Below are 9,897 nucleotides of genomic sequence, written 5' to 3'. Positions count from 1 at the left end.
CAGTCGATGTTAAACACGCAGGGGGTTTGAGCCCCAGAGAAAGGAAGTTGTGAAGAAGCTCACTCACATCAAGTGACCTTTGCCCTCGATAAAACGGAAGCCACGTTCAGCTGCTCAGGGTGAAGGGGTGTTGCCGGGAGCCTAAAGAAAGCAGGGATCCTCACGTGCTGCGGGCTCTGGCGTTGGCATTAAGCAGCGGTGAGTAAAGGGTTTACTGAGGAGCGTTGGGAGTCCACCTGAAATGAACTAACCTGCGGGCGTCGGGGACAGAATTCTCTCTGTTTTCGGACTGTGTCCAGCAGTGCTTGGCCTTAGGGATCTGCATGGGGGAGCGGAGTTAAATACTGGTATCGGTGAAGCGGCCGTCTCCCCTCCACCGCCCCTGCCCGGTTCCAGGCTGGCAGAGAGGAGTGAGGGCAGAGGAGGGCTGGGTAACCCAAGACGGGCCGTGCACGGTCATTCGCTGGCCTGCTCTGCTGCTCTCTCCTTTCCTCCATCCTCCCTCCACTGTCGTTCCCTCACTCTCACTGCATGGCCTGGCTCCCGCCCACTGGGAACGTAGAAGCAACCAGAAGGCAGCTTCTGCCAAACGCTGCCGCCCAGCAGAACCTGTGCCCTGCGCTCAGCTTTCCCTCCCCCACCCCCCACAGGCCCCGTCTGCGGCGCCCCTTCTGTGCTGGATACCAGCCCCTCTCACCTACTCAAGAGCTGTCCTCTGCTCTTGAAGTCTTTGGACTTCCTTCCACGCCATCAGCTGTTCCCTGGGCAGGGGCAGAGTGGGATTTAATATAATCGTCATAGACCATCTGCCAAGCAGGCACAAAGCAGCAGTGCAGTTGAAGGGACTGGCTGTTAAGTGGAAGAGGGAAGTGACCATATCAAGGAATGACGGACAGTAAAAGGGTGGTAGGATCAGTGGTGTGGACGCCCCGGGAGGGTGAATGGATTGTCGGATCCAGGTTATGGACGAAAGTGAGCTGGAAATCTAGGAGGTGGTGGTCAGAGGGTAGGTGCGTGAAAGTGATGACCGAGGAGTATTCTTGGTTTGGCAGGTGGTCATGGGGGTGAGGGGTGTTGGATAGCAGCCACAGGAGTGGGGGAGGTCTGATGACAGGACATTCGAAGCCAGGGGCCTCCGGGGAGGTGGGGGAGTGATGGTGGATAGCAGGGATGATACCTGCCCCCTCTCCAAGTCCAGTAGCTCGAGGGCTGTGGGGCGGAGAAGTACCCTGATGGGGCTTCAGGAGAAGCGAGGTGAGAGCGAGCCAGGGTTTCTCTCTCCACTGCAGCCTGTGCTTCACACAGCAGCCAGAGGGGTCAGTCTGTAGCAGAAGTGTGACTGTTTCTGTCCCCATCCTCCGGGTACTCATTGTTTTTTAAATTAGTTTATTTATTTTGAGAGAGAGCAAGCACAGGGGAGTGGCAGAAAGAGAGGGAGAGAGAGAATCCCAAACAGGCACGAACCGTGAGATCATGGCCTGAGCCTAAAAAAAGAGTCAGATTCATGGAGGCGCCTATGCGGTGAAGCATCCGACTTTGGCTGAGGTCACGATCTCCCAGTTTGCGAGTTGGAGCCCCGCGTCGGGCTCTGTGCTGACAGTTCAGAGCCTGGAGCCTGCTTCCGATTCTGTGTCTCCCTGGCTCTCTGCCCCTCCCCTGCTCACACAATGTGTGTGTCTCTCAAAAATAAACATCAAGGGGCGCCTGGGTGGCTCAGTCGGTTAAGCGTCCGACTTCGGCTCAGGTCACGATCTCGTGGTCCGTGAGTTCGAGCCCCGCGTCGGGCTCTGGGCTGATGGCTAAGAGCCTGGAGCCTGCTTCCGATTCTGTGTCTCCCTCTCTCTCTGCCCCTCCCCCGTTCATGCTCTGTCTCTGTCTGTCTCAAAAATAAATAAAAAACATTGAAAAAAATTAAAAAAAAATAAACATCAAAAAAAATTAAAAAAAAAAAAAAAGAGACACATAACTAACTGATCCACCCAGGCGCCCCCACGAGTATTATTTGCAGCTTGATCCCTCACCTCCTTCAGGGTTAGGGTTATTCAGGTGTGTTCCTCCCAGGGATTTTCTGGCCACCCTCTCTGAAATGGGGCTTCTCTTGCCAAGTACTAACATCCCTATTCTCTGCCTTTCTGTTTGTCTCTGCAGTACTTATCACTCTTTGACGGTATACATTTTATTTCCTTATGTGTGTATTTGTGAGTTATTATGTCTTAATTTTTAAGTGCTGTGTTCCCCCCATACCCAGAACAGAACTTGGCAAAAGGCAAGTATTTGGTGAATATTAGTTGAAGGTAGAATTGATGGAGGGCGAGAGGGAGGGAGTGCAGGTGGGCTGAACAAAGAGATACAAGGGACATCAAGAACGAGGAGATAGTGTTGTCGCAGAGTTCGGGTTCTAGGGTGAGCCTGGCATGGGATTGTTTCGTGGGGGGTTGGAGAGGATGGGAAGGTTCCCGTTGTCGAGGAAGCTGAATTTCGGGGACCCTGGAAAGCGAGAGGGAGGTCCAACTTCTCCAGCCGATGGCAAGGGCTTATGCAGAGAGGAGAGTACACACGAGGCCCAGTCGCCGAGGCCTTCAGGAGGGGCTGCGTGGTCAGTGCGGGACTCTAGCAAAGGCTGAGGAGGAGAGGAGTTAACAAAAGACAGAAAGAAAGAAAGAAAAGTCTATTCACAGAGAAACTAAGTAACACCTGTGAGGTTGTGAGGCGTTGCCTCCCCGTGCAGCAGCCTTCATTTCCCCCAGATTCTCCTGGGTGTACTGAGTTAGCTGAGAGCTCTTTTGGTTTAGAAGGTCTCTTGAAATACAGGATAAAAAGTATTACACAGATAGAACTAAAATGGCTAACGCTAGTTCTTTAAAAAAAAATTTTTTTTTTTTTAACTTTTATTCATTTTTGAGAGACAGAGTGTGAGTGGGGGAGGGGGAGAGAAAGAGGGAGACACAGAATCCGAAGCAGGCTCCAGGCTCCGAGCTGTCAACACAGAGCCCGACGTGGAGCTCGAACTCACAAACCGTGCGGTCATGACCTGAGCTGAAGTTGGATGTTTAACCGACTGAGCCACCCAGGTGCCCAACTAACACTAGTTTTTAAAAGTCTGCTACTCTGGCGTGGGATGACAAGGGGCTCTGAATAAACATGGTGGCAGTGAATGGCTGGTTCCTTGGGGTCGTGGGGGTAGAACACTAGCGTTTGCTTTTCCGGCTGTCGTAGGTTCAAAATACAGAGTATGCTTTACACGGGTATATTTGTGGTTGGAAACTTTAATGTGCCCAAGTCATCTCCATTGACATCCGAATATCTCAGTTATGTTTCTGGTAAATTTATGATTTTCTTATACTCTGCCAGAGACCATAGTGCTTTACAAGGTTGGCAGCATACTGCTGACCTAATTTACCATTCAGACTCGCTCTCAGTGTTCTCAGTGTTTCAGTACACAACTATTTATTTAGTCCACTTGAAGTGCATTTTAGGTGTACTTTATTACATTTGAAGGGTCGTCTTCCCCTCACTCACATAAGCATAAAATAAGTGTTTGAGTATTTTAAAAACACTTCCCACATTTGTTTGGTGTTTTTTTTTAAGTGCAAAGTACCTTCAGAACATGAGCAAGCGTCGTCCCATTTCCAGGAGGATGAAGAGACGATAGCTCGTGTCCAGCCCGCACTGGAGGCTGTGTTCCTCCATGTTTCTGCTGGCTCAGGCCTCCTCTGGCTTCCCCTCCCACCCTTAGTTTTCAACCACTGTTTTCTCCTGTCGTCTGGTTTACTTCAGTTCAACTCCTTCCTCTCTTTCTAGTACCTTCAGATCAAAATTTGTAACTATACATTAGGTCTCCGTTTCAGTATCACTTTCTCAAAGAGGTCTTTCTAGAGTCTTCCCTGCCGACTTCGTTGGGTCCCTCTGCTGCATATTGTCATCATTATGCTTTCCCATCCTAACTTCTTACACCTGGTTGTAATTACATGTGTCATCTCCTTGTGCCCTGGTAAAATTCATAACCTCTGAGGGACCACGTCTGTCTCACGAAGTGTTAGATGCTGAGCACCTAGAATACACAGTGCCTGGGACACAGATACGTGGGGAGGGAAGGAGGGAACGAATGAGAGCGTGACCCAGGCCCGCCCTCCTCGCCACTGCCGCTGTGCCCAGTGACCACCTGGCACAAGTACAAAGGGCCAGGTCTCCTCTGCTGAGAAAGTATCCAGTCACTGATGTGTTTGTGGCTGTGCTGGCGGTGATTGGGAGGTGACCTCAGGCTCTTGCAACTCCTAACTGGCTTTACGTGGAATTATTCTACTAAGGTGAAGGTCTGGTTCACTGTGACTGAGTGTACCTACTCTGCCTTCTGTGTGGCGGTCCTGGGGAGGATGGAGAATGATGAAGTCAACAGATAAATTCTGGTGAAATAATTTTAGTTCTTTCCCCATATCCTGCTGCTGTGTCTGTTAGGATCGCATGCCAAATTTCTAGGTTTTTAAGGGAAAGTTACATAAAATAAATCATGTGGTATGTATATATGTGGTATCTGGAAGTGTCATGCTGTTGATAGTAAGGATAGTGACTTAGAAAAATATTCTGCACAAATAATCATCCAGAAAACTGCTTTGCCCAGTTCACTGGAGTTTGACAACGGTTTACTTAGCACCTTGTGTAAGTCCACGATCCCTTATCGTAAACCCTGGCCCAGCTGCATTTTTGGAATACGGACTTCTTTATATCTTAAAAAGTTAATATGCTACCCAGTGAGGTCTGGGACGTCACCCCATAATCAAGCATTTGTCCTTCTGTCTTGAAATATTCACATTAAATAGGATAAATGTGCTATTAATAGCCTCAAGTAAGTTCAGGTTCTGGGTTTGCTGCCACATAATTCTGGTTAGGCTGGGCCACAGATGAATTATGTAAAAACTTTAAGGTTTTGGAGTCTGGGGGGCTTGGAATTACTCGGCAGAGAACTGGAGTGGTGCTTAATACCTGAGCGTCTCTTGAATGCCTCCCCTCCGTTCCAAGGGGCAGCGTTAGGCCACGACCGTCGTCTGGATGTCAGGAGCTCCCTCCCACTCAGTTTCTTAGCAGTCCTTTGTCCTAAGACAAGCTTGTTCGTGTCACTCCTCTGTGTAAATTCTTTCGGTGGCTTCTTACTGCCTTAAAGATAACGTCTGTGTTTCTTAAGCCATCACACAAGCCGGTTATGATAGGGCGGCCGCCTCTCCAGCCCCGGAGCCCCTCCCACTTTCCGCCGTACAGATGTGTTCCTCCGTTCCGTAGTCCCGCTTGCCCGCCGGCTGTGCCTTCTGTCTGGAATGGCCCCTTTACCCTGCCTTCGTCTTCACATCCCTTTCAAACTCATCTGGTTTTCAGGTTTTTAATTAGATGTCACTTCCGAGGGCACCTTTGCACCCCTGATTCTAGATTAGATGCTGCACCTTGTATTTGGACGGCATTTTATTCTCTTCTGGCATTGTGGTGTGATTACGTTGCTCATTGTCCAGAGCAAGTTCCTCAACCTCAGCACTCTTGACGTTGTTTCTTTGCTTATCCAATGACCTGGTGTTTACCACTCTCCTACGCCTCTGACATTTGACTTCCTTGGCTTCTGGCTTTTGACCCCTGACATTTGCCCTGCTTTAGCAGTCAACTTCTACACGGTTCTAAACATCTCCCTAGGTTTTCCTGCCTTGGCATTGCTGACATTTGGCTGTGGGAGACTGTCGCTGCAAGAGTCATCATAGAATGCTTAGCCGCATCCCCGGACCCTACATGCTAGATGGCAGTAGCACACCTCCTGTCCTGCTGCATTGTGACAACCAAACATGTCTCCACACATTGTTCCCTGGGTGACACAGTCACCCTTGGTTGTGATCCACTGGTCTAGAAGGAAAACTCTTGGTGGCAGAGGCTATGCTTATGTGGGTCTTAATGCCCCTAGCTTGGCACACATAGATCCCCTTAAAAGTATTGAATTGATGAATAGGGTAGGGGGGAGGGTACTGTACAAGGAAGGAGGTGGATAAACGATGGACACATGAAGAAAAAGGCTCAGCTCTGTCACGATGTGGAGCATGATGTGTGTGAGTTTCTATACACAGTGGGTTCAGACTCTGTTCCGCCTGTTTCTCTGTTACTCCTTTCACCTCCTGGGCCATCCCCAAGGGACTGCTTTCCTGCCTTAGAGCTACAGGCACAGAATCTCCTGATTGCTCAGAGGCTGCCTTAGAATCAGCCAGAGAGCATTTGTTCAAGCACCAACGAAGTCATGGGCACAGATAAGAATCAGAAGCAATCCTTGCCCTTGAGTTGCGCCAGCCTAGTGAGAACGACACTTGGCTGGTTTCTGTCTCTGGTTTCTGCCCCTCCATCCTTTCCTTCCTGGCATTTGCGTATGCCTCCTATGCAACCTAGGTTAAACTGGGCCATTCTATTATATGGGCCCAGAGCACCTGTTCTTTTCCTTCATAATGTTCCCACAATTTTAATTGTATAGTTTTTTCCATGTTTATTTAATGTTCCTGTTCCTTGTGGCTAACCTCTGTGGAGGAAGAGACAGTGTATGTTTCTCCAGCTCGTGGCACAGGAACTGGCACATTGTAGGCATTTAATGCATAATTTATAGACAAGTGAGAATGCATCTAGTAGGCCCTCCAAGAACCCAAAAGAGCAAGAAAATACAGTGTTGGTTTTGGGAGTAAGATAGGAGAAGAAATTGGACTAGAAGTATCTGGGTTGACTTTCTGGGGGAAAAAAATATATGTATACATATAGAAGGCAAGAAAAAAGAAAAGCTGTCCATAACCACAGGCTTGATGTTAGGAGACAGCCACTTTGTAGATGTCAGCCTCTGCTGCCTTTTCTTTAAAATGCAGGTTCCTTGAAGCTTTGAAATATATGAATTTAGAAAAATACGGAGAATAATATAATCTCTGCTTAGCTTAAGTGGAATCTTAACATTTTGCTACCTTCGCTTTACGTTAAAGTGATACAAAATGTCTTGCAAATAGTTGACGCCCCCTCTGTAGCCCTGCCAGATGCTTCCCCCCCCTTCTTCCTTTTGCAGAAGAACCATCATCCTGAAGTGAGAGTGTGTTACTCCCTTACATGGGTTTCGATACATACGTGTATATTTATAAACAGTGTATTTACTCTGTGCATCTTGAACTTTGTGCAGTATGGTATCATAGTCTGTGTATATTTCTGCAACTTGTTCATTTAACTGTTGTGTGTGAGATATATCTGTACAGATGTGTGTAGCAATAATTCCTGTCATTCGCTACTGTTAACCATTTTTGCTTCTGGTATTCTAGGATTATGATAGTTTGTTCATTTGCTGTCAGTGGGAGTTTTGGTTATTTCCATGCTTTGCTATTAAACAGCGTTGCTATGAGCATGTGATACTGTCTTCTTGTGCATATTTAACATCTTCTTTCGAGTTTCCTAGAGGTAGAATTGCTGGTTCATAGGGCATGTGCATCCTTGACTTCACGAGATGTGGCCAGATCATTCTCCAGAGCAGGTGTACCAAGTACAGCTCCTGATAGCAATGTCTGAGAGTTCCTCGTGTTCCATATCCTTGCCAAGCCTTGGTATTGTCAAATTTCTGGGTGTGTTTTTTTCATATCACCGACGCTCTTCTTTTTTTTTTTTTTGCTAATTTGTAGTACATTTTTTTGTTTTCTAGTGTGAGCATCTTTTCTCTATGTTTATTTGGGCTATTTCAGTTTCCTCTTCAGTGAGTTGTTTCTCTTCTGTGTGTTTTCCTATTGGATTGCTTCCCCCGCTTATGTATCTTTAGTTCTTTATATATTCTGGCTGCTTATCTTTTGTTGATATTTTGCATTTCAAGTATGTTCTCCCAGTGGCTTATCTTTTATGATGTGCTTTGTTGTGTGCAAGTTTACATTTTAATCAAGTCACATTTATTAGTCTGTTCATTTATGGTTGGCTTTTTGCATCATGTTTAATAAATCCCACCGTACTCTGAGTACTTTGGGGTCATAAAGAGATCCTACCATATTTTCTTGTAAAAGTTTGTTCTGCTCTTTAGCATGAGTCTAATCCACATGGAATTTATTTGTGTGTGTGGTATGAGATAGGGAATAATTTTCCATGTGAATAAACCAGTGGCACGAACCAGCATCTCTGATTGCATAGTCCCATCTTTTTCTCCACTGATATGTATTGCCACTTTGTCTTGTATTCGGATTGCTCAATGTGCAAGAGTTCTTTCTGCTCCACTGTTCTACAATATATTCTTGTGTCATTTTATACCATCTTAATTACTGGGACTTTGTATATTTTTGTATTAGGCAAAGCCCCATGGTAGGAACCTTGGACACATGGTTGTGATTGGAACTTAGGGTCCGGCAGGAGAGTAGCAGGTAGCTACCTAGGAAGGAAGGTGGATGTGATACTGTGCAGGGTTTTCAGGAGAACTTTGAGGGCCCAGATTAGATCTGCCCTTGGACCCAGTGGGTAAGTGGATGCTGCTGGGGACAGCAGGAGGGACTGGGACTGTAATCTTTCAGCAGCAGTCGGTGGTTTTTTGGAGGGGACATAGGGTCTCAAAATGTTATTTGTGCATTTCCCGTAAACGTATATGTGCCTTATGTTTTTCTGGACTTTAACTTTTCTTTAGGAAAGTGTTATTTTCTTAAAACCCCACCAGATGATCCAAACTTCTATTACATGAAAAAGTCTTTAGAAACTGTTGTTATGGTGTTACAGCTTTCATTTGAAAACTGGTTCTTAGCATTGCCATTTTCTTTTACAGTTAATGTGGCACTTTTTCTTTGTTAACTTTTGGCTTTATTTTTTCTTCTCTACTTTGTACTGAATTGAATCAGAAAAAAATGAATACTATTTTTAAATGCTATTATTCTTTTGAAGAAAAGCTTCAATTTAAAATGTTGGTCTAAACTGTAAGAGGTTTCTCTCAACTGTGCTTGCTTTACTAAGAATGAGTAACATGACCTTTTTTTTTTTTTAGATTTTAGAGAATAAGAGCGATGTCACGACGTTCCAAATATATGTTGTTGTCTTCCTTATTTTGGTGGCATCTGAACTCTTGTTAAGTATTAACTGACTTAGTAACAATCAACGAACTTCGAGAAATTGGCAGCGTCTGGATCATTAAGCCCTTATGAACTCCCTTTTGAACTTCCTTCTGTGCTGTTTGAAAAAGCACTATTAGAGAGATGCAGAATGGGACAGCGGGACCAAAACCCTGTGTGTTTCTTTTTCAGATTGGAAATGTCTTTATTCTCCTTGCGGACTCCAAAAGTATAACACGCTCACTATAAAAAGTTTACACGATACCAAAGGGTACAGAGCAGCACTACCCAGGAGACGTCTGTGTGGTGCCAGAGACGCTCTGTTCCGTGCTGCCAGGGTGGTGGCCATTAATCACATGTGGTTGTTGAGCCCTTGAAATGTGACTAGGATGATTGCAGAACTGAATTTTTAATTCAATTTAATTTAAGTCTAAGCAGACATCTGTGGCCCGTGGCTCCTGCATCGGGCGCTCAGAGCAATAACCATTGTGATTAAGTCCCTGTGTGTCTGTTGGTCTCTGTGTCTGCCCTCCCGTTTCTTCTCTTCTGTCTCTTGCCCCGTCTCTCTTCCTCTCACCACCTTCCTCTTTCTTTAGCCTGCCTCGCACAGACTGTCCTTGCCTTCTCTTGCCTGCCAGCCTCCCTGCTCCTCTGTGTACCTGCCCCAGTCTCTTCGCCCGGTCTTCCCATGTGTCGTCTGTATACGCGATCCTTGCTGTTCACTAGAGCCAAGTTTTCACTTAAATCTGTGTCATGGACTTTTTCCCCTCTGAGTATACCAAGGTCCATCTTTTTCCCTCATTTATACCAACATTTCAGTGAAATGCATGTACCAGTATTTATT

General features: G+C 46.2%; 1 long non-coding RNA gene across 1 annotated transcript; it reads right to left on the bottom strand.

Annotated features, from left to right (window-relative positions):
* Positions 1-42: 42 nt before the first annotated feature.
* LOC125918346 (uncharacterized) lies at positions 43-5,788 on the bottom strand. Its single transcript, XR_007456424.1, has 3 exons — positions 4,981-5,788; positions 698-761; positions 43-319 (listed from the first exon to the last, which is right to left on the bottom strand). It is a non-coding gene; the product is annotated as an uncharacterized LOC125918346 (long non-coding RNA).
* Between the last annotated feature and the right edge of the window lie 4,109 nt (positions 5,789-9,897).

Source organism: Panthera uncia, unplaced genomic scaffold (genome assembly GCF_023721935.1).
Source record: "Panthera uncia isolate 11264 unplaced genomic scaffold, Puncia_PCG_1.0 HiC_scaffold_686, whole genome shotgun sequence".
In the NCBI taxonomy this organism is placed as follows: domain Eukaryota; kingdom Metazoa; phylum Chordata; class Mammalia; order Carnivora; family Felidae; genus Panthera; species Panthera uncia.
This window is presented reverse-complemented; position numbering and strand designations above follow the sequence as displayed.